The sequence below is a fragment of the Pyrus communis genome, chromosome 6 (genome assembly GCF_041283825.1).
Source record: "Pyrus communis isolate YQ-2024b chromosome 6, ASM4128382v1, whole genome shotgun sequence".
Lineage (NCBI taxonomy): Eukaryota > Viridiplantae > Streptophyta > Magnoliopsida > Rosales > Rosaceae > Pyrus > Pyrus communis.
Genome location: NC_142570.1, coordinates 6623764 through 6637365, shown reverse-complemented (window position 1 = coordinate 6637365; position 13602 = coordinate 6623764).

The following is a 13602-nucleotide window of genomic DNA, read 5'->3' as shown; positions in this document are numbered from 1 at the left end:
AACCCTTACTTGCTCATCCTTAGAGAGAGAGAGAGAGAGAGAGAGAGAGAGAGAGAGAGAAGAAAAGGAGAATCAAATTGAGAAGAGAGAGACGATAATAAAAGCAAGTGGAGCCCACAAAAAAATGTAGCCCTAGGCTACTGGGCTTGCTATGTTTGGCAAGCGTGATGGCCATTTGGCTCAATGATAAAGGATTTAATTCGATGTTGACAAGGATTTAGCTCGTTTATTGGAAATGGATTTTGAGCAATTTCGGGCTAAATGAATGGCCTTAGGTTTGAAATCCTTCTTCATTACCAAGTTAGTTTTTTTTCTTTCTGAAGTAATGGGTTTTGGAATGCTTTTGTTTGAAACATAAATAATATTAAGGACATACATGTGCCCTTAAAGTTTTTTTGCTTTCTGACTTCTCGTGTTTACAAATTCTAGCTTTTGATGCAACTACTAAACAAGCCCTAACACAATTAATCATTCTCACAATACAACAGAAATTTTTTGTTTTAAAAGCAAAACAATATCAAAGCAGCCCTAACACATACAATCATGTTGCGCCCGAATACAATTCATAATCCATGACAATATTTAAAGCATTTTAGTACTTTTTTCTTGCTTTAAATAATGTTTGTCATTTTCCATTTTTGTCAAACACTTGATTCTAGCGAGTAAGTTTATTATTTGTGGGTATTCTCAACTTCAATCGGAATTTGTTTTTTCATGAGATATTGGCTCTAGCTATCAATAATTAATGTTCTTAAGTTGACATATTCTAAACTTGACCAGAAAACTTTCACCAGAAAGAGAAGTAATTTTACTTTAGCCTACACGAAAGAGATCAAAGAGTATTATGATCCTTTCTCGTGTAACCAAAAATATATCTACGATCCTCATGAGCTCAAAGTTTTCTCCTTATTAGTTTCGTAGTGATGACATCGACAGGATCAGTTCGACCTCGAACTCAAACACCCTTCCAGCCTAGCGTCACGATGAATCTGTTTGCTATTTGGTGTTTCTTTTTCATGTAAGTCTTTTTTTTCCTGACAGTAACAGAGTTGGCTGGAACTAGAAAACCTTCCAACCTGGCGTGCAAACTTGCTTCATTATAAATTTGGCGTCCTTGTTTAACTCCAATATGGGAGATGCAAATTTGTATCTCATTCATTTTCGCTCTTGGTTTACGTAATTGCTATTGAAGGGTAGTATGGTCAAAGACACAAATGTGTAAAAAGGAATATAAAAGACAGTTAGTTAGTTAGAGATGGGAGGTCATATAGCTTAGGAGATAAGATAACACTTGCATATATAAGTGTGAAATATCTTGTAAGCAGCAATCAGATTGTAATACACAAAAATATCATATCTCTCTCTATCTCTCGTCTCTATCTTTCTTTCTCTTTCTTCTTCTCTATTGTATTTTCTGGTTTCTTGCTGAACACTGTTATCATGGTATCAATCGCTCGGACGATTCTAGGTGCCGTTTCTTCCGCTGGAGTTTAAAGAATTGCGAGTGCTGGTTAATGTTTGCTGCAAGATCATAGAGTTTCTTTGTCAAAAAGGGGGCAAGGGGTTCGTTCATATCAGGTTCTTGGTTTCTGTTTTCGCATTGCACACCATCTGTTTGTGATATGTTCTAGGTGAAGATTGTTTGGTTCTTGTCTATGAATTTGAAGGCCGATAGCCATTATTAGCAAGATTAAAGGCCGATAGCCATTATTTGAGTTTGTAAGAGGCCGATAGCCATTGTTTGATTGTGATACGTGTTTGTGTGTTGGAGAAAGAAAAAGGCCGATAGCCATTAGCAACGAAGGGTAGTTTTTTTTTTTGGTATTCAGATCATATTTTGGTGCAGTGTTTGATTTTTCAATGGGGTCGAATGTCAAGATTGAAGGGTTACTTGGTATGCTTACGGTCAAGCTTCAGGATGACAATTTTGTTAAATGGAGTTTTCAGTTCCAGTCTGTTCTTCGGGGGTATGATCTTTTTGATCATTTCACGGGTGAAGATCCATGTCCTCCGAGATTTGTTATTGATACAGAGTCCGGAGTTACAACTGAAGTTACTATGGCATATAAAGATTGGGTGAAGAAGGATCTAGCCTTGCTCAGTCTTCTCATTGCTACACTATCTGATGATGTTATGGAACACATTATTGGTAGCAAGACAGCGTGTGAGGCATGGACTTGTTTGCAAGAAAGATTTGCATCTGTCTCTATGGTTAGAATCAATCAACTGAAAAGTGAGTTTCACACTATTCAAAAAGGTGGGGAATCTGTGGATAGGTTTCTTTTACGGGTTAAAGCCATTAAGGATCAACTAGTTTCTGCTGGAGAAAGGATCACTGAGAATGATTTTCTTATAGCTGTGCTATCTGGTTTATCTTCTGAGTTTGAGATGATAAAAACTGTGATATTGGCTAGGGATTCTCCGCTTTCATACAAAGATTTGAGGGCTCAACTTCTTGGGGCAGAAGCCAGTATTGAATCCAGAATGAAGTCCTTGAGTACATCTATGGCAGCAATGTATGTTAATGGAGATGGATCTGGCTCCAGAGGTTTTCACAATAATCATACTGGTTTGAGTAATGGTTCAAGAAACTTCTCTGGTAGTGGAAATCCATCTGGTCACAGAGGGAACAATGGTAGTTTTAATGGCAATGGTAAAGGTGTTCAGTCACAGAGTGGCAGTGGATTTTCTGGTAATGGATTTCAAAGGAGTAATACCTGGAATGGCAATACATCCTACAGATCTGGTGTGTCACCCGAATGTCAAATATGTTCTAGGAGGGGACATACAGCAGCTAATTGTTTTCATAGGGCTGCTACTGGAAATTCAGGGTTTCTTGCTTGCCAGATTTGTGGGAAAAGAGGCCATATTGCCCTGGAGTGTTATCATCGTAATAATTTTGCCTATCAGGGTACTCTACCACCCTCTTCCTTGACTGCCATGACTGCACAGGCTCATATTGGACAGAATCCATCACAGAACACTGGACATGGGTTATCCACTGGGGATACTTGGATTCTGGACACAGGAGCCACACATCACATGACTTCCAATGTTCATGCACTCTCTCAAGTCAATTCATACAATGGTGATGAGAAGATAACTATTGGAAATGGTGAAGGTTTGGCAGTCAAGCACATTGGTTCTTCTACAATTACAACTCCTACTAATGCTTTAATTCTGCATAATGTGTTGCATGTGCCCCAAATTACTGCCAATCTTCTTTCTGTTAAGATGTTATGCAAAGATAATGGTTGTTGGTTTGTTTGTGATGATGTGGATTTCTTTATACAGGACAAAGCAACAAGGGTGACTTTGTACCACGGAAGGAGTGATGATGGGGAACTTTTCAAGATTCCAGCCACTGTTTTTTATCAATCATTTGCTACAAGGTTGAGTCGATGTGCTGCCTTCTTGGGACAGAAAGTCAGGACTGCGATTTGGCATCAAAGGCTAGGGCATCCATCAGGGGATATTTTAGCTAGAATGTTGAAAACTGCTGAGATTAGTACTAGTAAAGATTCTTGTTCATCTTTGTGTTCATCTTGTGTACAAGGAAAAATGTGTAGACAAGTATTTCCAGTAAGACAAAATAAAGCTAAGTGTTTGTTTGAGAAAGTCCACTCAGATGTATGGGGACCATCTTCAATCCCATCTATAGAAGGTTATAGGTACTACATTTCTTTTGTAGATGAATTTTCCAGATTCATGTGGATTTTTCCCATGATTAATAAATCAGAAGCTTGTTCTATTTTTGTGAAGTTCACAGCATTTGTGTTTAATCAGTTTCATGCTTCCATTAAGTGTTTTCAATCTGATGGGGGATGTGAGTATATGAGTAAACAGTTTAAGGAGTTTCTAGCAAGTAAAGGCATTTCTCACATGGTTTCCTGTCCTTATACTCCTCAGCAGAATGGTATTGCTGAAAGGAGACATCGACATGTAGTTGAAACTGCTATTACTTTGATGACAGAAGCAAGTTTGCCTCAAATGTTCTGGTATCATGCCTGTGCTCATGCAGTTCTCTTGATTAACAGAATGCCATCTCAAGTCTTAGAGTTTAAGTCTCCTTATCAAATATTGTTTGGACACACACCTGATATTCATACTTTTAGGGTCTTTGGTACTGCCATTTATCCTTTCCTGCGTCCATATACCAGTAATAAGTTTCAACCTAGATCTTCCCTGTGTGTTTTTCTTGGTTATGCCTTGGGATACAAAGGAGCCATTTGCTTTGATATCAACACTGGTAAATTGTTATTGTCTAGGCATGTGATATACAATGAGGAAGTGTTTCCCTATAAAACAGACTTATCTCGAGGATGTCTTAGTCCTGGCAAGTCTAAGAACATATCAAGTGATGTGGTTGTGGTTCAAATGCCTATTCCTGCAGTTCACAGTACAACATCTCTATCCAGTGCAGATTCCACATTAGATCCAGTTTCTTCGCAGCAAGTGTCCAATGTGCATTCTAGTTCTGACATGGTAGCTTCTCCTGAATTTCCTCCAGAAGTCAATGCCTCACCCTTGTTGTCTGTTCATCAGAGTTCTCCATTGGAGGTATCAATTCCAGTCTCTTCTCAACTCAGTGAACATTGTGACAATCATTCCATGTCCCCAGATGCAATGGCTAGTCATCCCATGGTTACACGCTTGAAAAGTGGGACTATACAACGGCAAGATTATGCTGCTTATTTGACATCTTTTTCAGAACTACAATCTTTATATGTTACAGCAGATGAAGTGTTCTCTGGTGGCTATTCCTATGTGACAGCTATTACTGATACTAAAAAGCCTTCTAATTTTCGCAGAGCTGCAAGTCTTCCCCATTGGCAGCAAGCTATGCAGGAAGAATATGACTCTCTCAGGGCTCAAGGGACTTGGCAGCTAGTTCCATATCCTAGTAATCGATCTGTGGTTGGTAGTAAATGGGTTTACAAGGTCAAAAGGAAGTCTGATGGTAGTGTATCGAGATACAAAGCTCGATTGGTGGCTCAAGGGTTTTCACAGGAGCATGGTCTTGATTATTCCGAGACTTTTAGTCCTGTTGTTCGCCATACAACAGTCAGAATCATTCTTGCTATAACTGCGATGAATCACTGGGAATTGAAACAATTGGATATTAAAAATGCCTTCTTGCATGGGGATTTACAAGAAGAGGTTTATATGCACCAACCTCAAGGTTTTGTGGATCCAACCTGTCCTACTTATGTCTGTAAACTTGTTAAATCTCTGTATGGCCTTAAACAGGCACCAAGGGCCTGGAATTCTAAGTTTACCACCTATCTGTGTGCTATGGGATTTCGTGCTTCCTTGTCTGACACAAGTTTGTTTGTTAAGCACACTGGTGGTGATATCACTATTCTCCTGTTGTATGTGGATGATATCATTTTGACAGGCTCGAATTCTGTACAGATTCAACAGGTCATTCACGAACTCTCGGAAGTGTTTGAACTGAAAGATTTGGGCAGACTTAGCTATTTCTTAGGCCTCCAGATTTCATATCCTTCAAATGGGGATATATGTGTCACTCAATCGAAATATATCACAGATTTGCTTCATAAAGCTGGTATGGATTCTTGTAAGTCATCCCTAACACCATGTAAGCCACACAACTCGTTGCTTCTCACTGAAGGAATGCCATTGTCCGATCCTACATTTTACAGAAGCATTGTTGGTTCTCTGCAATACCTGACTTTTACTAGGCCAGATATTGCTTTTGCGGTTAATTCAGTTTGTCAATTTATGAAAGCCCCAACTGAGGTTCATTTTGGCGCAGTGAAGAGAATCTTAAGGTATCTTAAGGGTACCAGCCAATATGGTCTGGTATTTTCCGCAGCTACAACACCGAGTCTCGAGGCTTTTTCAGACTCTGATTGGGCAGCAGATTTCAACACTCGGAGGTCTGTGACTGGCTATCTTGTTTTTCTTGGCAACAGTCCTATTTCATGGCAGTCAAAGAAACAGGGGTCTGTTTCTCGTAGCTCTACTGAAGCAGAGTACAAAGCCTTGGCTCACACTGCAGCTGATCTAGCGTGGATAAGGGCAGTCTTGAAGGATTTGGATGTGTTTCTGCCCACATCACCTGTTATTCACTGTGATAATTTGTCTGCGATTGCATTAAGTGCCAATCCAGTTTTTCATTCTCGCATCAAGCACTTGGATACGGATTATCATTTTGTTCGTGAGAAAGTGCAACAAGGTGATTTGGCTGTATCCTACATTCCCACTGAAGATCAATCTGCTGATATTCTTACCAAGGGGTTGCACGGACCATTATTTGTCAAACATTGTTCCAATCTTAAACTTGGCTCCCCAAGTTCAGATTGCGGGGGGATATTGAAGGGTAGTATGGTCAAAGACACAAATGTGTAAAAAGGAATATAAAAGACAGTTAGTTAGTTAGAGATGGGAGGTCATATAGCTTAGGAGATAAGATAACACTTGCATATATAAGTGTGAAATATCTTGTAAGCAGCAATTAGATTGTAATACACAAAATTATCATATCTCTCTCTATCTCTCGTCTCTATCTTTCTTTCTCTTTCTTCTTCTCTATTGTATTTTCTGGTTTCTTGCTGAACACTGTTATCAATTGCTTTCTTATTTTCTCTTCAACTTGCAGGGCCAACCTTCTAAAGATGCAAATATAGATATAAATTTAAATGTTCCCGTCAAGATGAATATTTGCATCCCTTAAAAATTGCTCGTTTGAGAGCTTTCAGGCTAATAAGAAATGCAAAATGCTCATTAAAAGTCATTTGAATATGCTCCCCGAGCAAAGTATCTTGGTTGTTTCATTTATGTAAATTGATACATAACAATAAATATTACCGTGTCTATTTATTTACCTTTTGGATAATGATCGTGTCCCTCTATGGAGAACTTGCTTGTCCTCCCATTTACGATTAACGAGCCTTTACCATCTGAACATCATAAATGAAACTATTCACGCTTTTTATCATCTGTTAAAGATTATATCTGCAAAAAAATCATTCAATTTGGATATCGTTTAGTTATCCATACGTGTTAAACTAATCAACAGTTTTAGCTTAGCATCCTCATGATGAACTGTCCATTGGTTTTATGCATATAAATGATTAAAAGATCTCCAGATTGAATAATTTTTGGATAATGCTTGTGTTCCTCCCCCCACTTACAATTAACATTACTGTCCGAACATATGGAGACTAAATTTGCAAACAAAATTTTGTAAACTAAATGACATGGAAGTTGATGATTGGATTATTACTTCAGACTTAATAAATGTGCTCATTTCTATTGGTGACACGTCATTTAGTTTGTAAATTTTATCTACAAATTTAGCTGGTCTCCCTAGCATTACTCTTCTCTTTATCATCATTTAAAGATCATATATGAAAAAATCATTCAATTTGGAGATCATTTAGTCATCCATACGTGTTAAACCAATCAACAGTTTTGGTAACGAGTAGGGTCCTTATGATGAACTGTCTGTTTTATGCATACAAATGACTAAATTAAAGATCTTCAAATTGAATAACCTTTCGCATATATGATCTTTAGGTGATGATAAAGAGAATAAGCAGTTCCACTTATAATGTTCGGATGATAAAAGTTTGTTAATCATAAGCGGGTGAACAAATAAATCCCTCTATGGGGGACACAAGCATTATACTTGTCTTTTTGGCTGCTATGGCTTTGTTGGCGTTGATACACAACGATTTGTAAACTCTTTTAAAATTATTCAAACTCTTTTCAAGCTAAATTAGGTTTTTCTAACTAGAATATTAGGGTCTTATTATCGAACTGTGTGATTTCACGAAGTGAGTGATCTCCATAAACTCAAATATATATATATATATATATATATATATATATATATATATATATATATATATATATATATATATATATATATATATATATATATACACGAACTTGAAATAATTAAATCCATGATTGCGTAAATATATATGTACAACTTTCTGAAGCATACACATGAATCCATCGCTATAGAAATACAAGGAAGTCTGTTGCTCTATCTCACACATACAAACCCTAAACAGGAACTATTTCATATATACAAACCCTAACAGGAACTCTACAGTACGGCCAAGTCATGAGAGCGAAAAACACATTTATACAGTAAATCTTTATGTAAAAGTTAAAACCCTAGCTAGCCCGTAAAAGTCCATATTATTGACTCTATATAACTAATTAAGCACTATAAATAAGGTGCCCTAATTAAACCGATAATTAACGGGGTAAGCGGTCAACTCCCAACCTAGTAAACCTCCCATGGAATTTTTGTGAAAATACTTCCAGAATTAAGAAAATGGAAAGCAAAAGAAAACAAAATAACAGAAGGATAAATAAACAAGCTATAGTTGAGCTCAAAAACGACTAGCTAGAGCCGAAAAGATAGACAAATGGAGGAGACAGAGAATCGTAAAAGAGAAGCCGTCCAAAGGTGCGACACGAACTAGTAGCTTAAGTCATAACTACAAAAATTATTTAATGGATTGGTCAAATCAATTTAGCCGTGAGTGGGACTGAGTCAATTCAGCCGATTTTCGATGGTTCTATTTTGTATTTTACTTTTCAGCAAGGGAAACTATATAAGAAAGTCACTGCATGCATAATTGCAGATATATATTTATACATATTATATGGGAATAGTAATATACTTCAACGAATCGAATCATAAATTATTTAGGTCTTTCCTTAAAAATTATGGTTACCAAAAATCATCAAAGTCTGAAACCATATTACAGTTGAATTAAGGGGTTAAATTTTTTTTATAAAACCGTATTCGTTTATTTTCTTCACTACAATTAAATTCTTAATGACTTTGGATTTACCTAATTTTTTGTAAGAATGATTTATGAACGATGTTATAAATGATAGATAATTCGGATCGTTAAAATACATTATGGAGTAAGCTCCACAAAAACGTGTGTCAAAAATTATGTAAAATAAGTGCTACCATTCACGGATCTGCCATATATATATAGTTAAAGAGAGTACTACTTTTATGTTTTGTTCGTCCATGGATTATGCATTTTTAGGTAGCTGTAGTACTAATTAACTGCAACTTCTACTTTTCTGAATGAACGAATATATACTCGCTCGAACGTACCCACCGAAAGAAGAAACTGGTCAAGGGAAAAATAGAAGAAAGTGGTCAAAATATTTTATCAATTTCAATAAAATATGAGATGTAATGCATATTACTTCAATTCTATTGGCTTTTATTACATATATCATTCTTATTTAATAGTAGAAGATGATATTTGACTTTGTGACATCTTTCAACATTAGAACAAGTGTACCTCAAGATAACTTCTAGATAGATATTATTGTTGTACATGTTTAACCATTTTATTAATACATATATATATATATATATATATATATATATATAATATTGCGAGGAAAAATATTTTACCTAGTTGTAAAATCACGATAATTGTATGTAGAAACCAAGAAGTATAGATAAGTGAGTGACCAGTGTGATGCGAGTAGAAAACGACTTAGCTAGAGGATGAAGATAATTGAAAGTTAGAGTTTCTTAGTTTTGAAACAATTACCTCTCAAATGTTGAAGGTGAATTCCTTTTATATTGTTGAGTATATAAATTAAACATCTAAATTGTGTTACGTGTGAAACATTACAAATAATTTGACTTTTTTTTTTCAATCACTAAATATCACTCTTGCTATATTTTCTATATCATACTTGTCTCATCTCTTTTGTAACCATGGAATAATATTTGTATTGACGGATCTTATCTCAATTAGAGAAATAATACAAACATATTATAAAACTTATGATAAATGTATTATTACTCTTTTAATTATTAACAAGTCAGACGGTTAATGTAGTACTACGGTCTAGTGATATTCCTTTTCACATGTAAGTGAGAGGTCTTGGGTTCGATTCTCGCTAAAAATGAATTTGAACCACATTATTGCTAGCCCATTGTGAGGCTTAACTCACTTCTCAGTTTGTTCCCAAAAAAAAAAAAAAAAAAAACGTAACCTATATAAACTATATGATATTGAGAAGCCAAAAATATAAAAATAGTTATTCGCTTTGAATGCTCTATTTAATTGTTAGAAAACATGGTGTTCTTTTTTGTGGATATTTGTAGCGGTTTGGACGATGGTATCAAGTTTTGGACTCCTTCTAGGTGAACGGTGAAAAGCCTAATCAACTTAACCCCTCCCTTCGATGATCCAGATAGAAATCAAGGTGTTGTGGTTGGTGAATGCTGGAAAGATAGGCTTGAATATAGACAATGGGGTGCACATTTACCCCATGTTGCCGGTATAGTGTATAGTCACTGAATGTTTACAGTTAGTCATTCTGCTCTGATATTGTATCATAGATTATCTAAACTATACTGTTCAATGTTATGAGGAAAACGATGGTCGGTAGACATGGATGAAGCCAGCACCCGCCTACAAAAAGCCTATTCTAGCATTCTGTCCTAAAGCTCTAAGGAGGACAAGGAAAGCAGTGATGAAAAAACAAAAAATGTTCCTCTGCTCTGCTTATTTCGGTCTTATTCTAAGTCATGCTATTGTATTCCTGTTGTATATGTTATTAAACCTCTGTGGTTACACCATCTAAATATAACGTTTCAATGTCATCAAAATCATTTGTTTCATGATTTTTACGTGCCCCGATTGTTTTCGTTCGAGTGTACGAAGTTTACCAATTCCTAACTCTAGCATTCCTAACTCTACCAATTAGTGTATTACGTTATGAAAAACTCCACTGAAGCAATAACATTTTGTATGTTCTCAACTGTTTATGTGCAACAATTAGCATAGTGGAAGAGAAAAGAAGAGTAAACAAGTAGTCACTATGCCCCAAAATCCGGTCCGGTCCGGTTCGACACCAACTTGAAGTTACCAAGTCCGATACCGGTCCAGCCCATTAGTGACACTACCTTATTTTTTTTGTTAAAATATGAGAATTATAAATATTTGTACTGAGTAGCATAGTCATAACATTCCCAAACAGCTAAGAGTCAGAGTTGAAAAGAAGATTCTTCACTTCTTTCTCACATTCGAAATTGTGCGCGAGTCTTTTATCTAACACGGCTCTTAAGTGATAAAAGAAATGAGAACTCATCTTCCTTATTTTTTTTAATTACTTTTCATGAGCATGCATAAGACATCTATTTTTACCTCATACACACCCCTTCGTAATTCCAACCCTTAAGTTTTTTATTTGTTGAATCACTCAACAAGGTGTGTAAAATCTTTTTTCTTAATTAATTAAATTTTAAAGCTAAAATTCAACAAAAATGTGCAAGAAGAGAAGCGAAATGTGCGGAAATCGTTGTATTTACATTTACACGAGTGAAATGAAAGAAAAGGTAAATGTGAAAGCCGAAGGGTTTGAAGCTTGGAGCCGACAAAACAAATTGAGTCGGCTATGAAAACGAACACAGACAGAAGCAGGGGACCAAAAACTCATACAGTTGATCTATTTGGCAATTGGCGTAGAGACTGGAACGCAAGTCAACGCCAGCCGAATATCATTTTTCTTTCGGCTCCAAAAAATATTGTGGTCCACTTACCAGTCATCTCCCCACTCATACGAGGAGTGGAAAATTTACTCTTTTTGTCCTCTTTTCTTTTGTTTTTTTCATTGACTTCGAGTAAACCCTGCGTTTATATTTTTTAAATTTAAAACTATCCATATGATTGACATTTGTTAGAAGCATAAATTGCAGTTGTAATTCTTGATCTCTAAATTTGATATAATGTGAAGTATTGATTCTGAAAGCCAATTCGATGAGAATTTTTGTAAAAATTAAGCATGTAACACACGCATATTTAAAAAAATAGCACCAATGCAATTACTGTTTATTTTTTAGAAGAAGATTACGTGTGCTTCAAGTGCATAATTTTTTGACGGAAATTCTTAATAAGGTGGGTCATATCTAAAAAGACTTTGCTCCAAGTTTGAAATCAATGTGCAAGGAATATTAATGCACACCCAAAATTTAATTAGGAATTTTTTTTATAGATGATGTTTCGGACATGGCATATACCATTATTGGAGGTATTCAGTAGTGGCGGTTCTTGCCTAAGATATGAATCCATCTGTTCAAGTTGAACACTGACCAAAAAACAAAATTGAGAAAAATATTAGTGAAACACAAAGATGATATAAAACTATTACTTTTGACTTTTGAATATATCCATTAATTTGGATACGGCACCATGGACTTTAGATAATATTTAACATGACAAAGCTCCTCTCTTGAGGTTTTCATTTTAAGAACCTCTGAGGTACTTTTTCGTATGAGCCTCAAATTAAATAATTTTTGTTATTCAAAGACAAAATACTAATTGATAGAACAAATAAACAAAATAAATAAGAAGAGAAGAAGGTTTCACGTTATGTCGAATCTCTTCCATCTACAAAACCTAATCTCCTCATGAAATATCTAAACTCTGCAAATCCAATCACACATCCAATTTTATCGAATCTTTTATTTAAGTTGATAGCTTAATCTACTATAAAATTAATTTGATGGCTCATATGAACAAGGACCTTATAAGTCCTTAAAGTTAGGACCTTAATAGAGCAGTTCTATTAATATGATATAGGAACTGAACGTCTTAACAACGATGATTAACGTAAGTGCATTGCATCGTTCAGTATCCTAAATTTAATAGCATAATTATTTTTTATTTGAATATATAAAACTAACACACATGTTAATCACACACCTAATAAAGCAGTAGGCCATATAATTGGATGCAAGATTCACCTGTGCTAGAGAATATTATAAAAACAAATGTGTCAACTTTATGTATCTAAATAATATTATTCTGAATCAGTAACGAAAAACGTGTGAGACCCTTGTTATCAGTAACTACACATTTCAAATCGATGCCAAAACAACCGCAATTTTCAGACTTAGCTGTCGTGTTTAAACTCCAAGGCTTCTGTCACTCACTGCCGAATTCGATGACCACCCCATTTAGTCCACACGATTTCACACTCTCTTGCGTATACTGATCAAGGTCTGTCTAGGTTTTAAGTAATCAATAATATATATATATATATATATATATATATATATATATAACTCAAAAGTTACCATGTACATGCATAGATGATAGATCTATACATATAATATAGGGGATATAAAACCATGGACGTATCTGTCAAGGTTCAGCTCTCTAAATTTTGCCCTAATATGGGCTATGTAATGTTTATCATATTATGTTCTACGCCAGGCGTGTATACAAACCCTCACTCTCTCTTAGTTAAGTTAGCAAGCTTGCTGGGTTAAGTAAAGTTCATTCTCATGCATCATGGAATTTTCTCCTTCACCTTCTCATGCATCATGGAATTTTCTCCTTCACCAAAATTTGCATGCTTCATATATGAGCTTATTGATACTCGCTCAAATTAATTAACTTCATTATTCCGTCTTGATAGCATCTAGGGAAGGAGTGGAAAGCTCCAATGCTGCTTGAAATATACAATATTTTTCTCATTCTGCACACTATGTCCAGATGTGTGCATGTAAAAAGGGATATACGAAAATAACTTTCAATATATACCATACGCAGGGTGGCGCACACA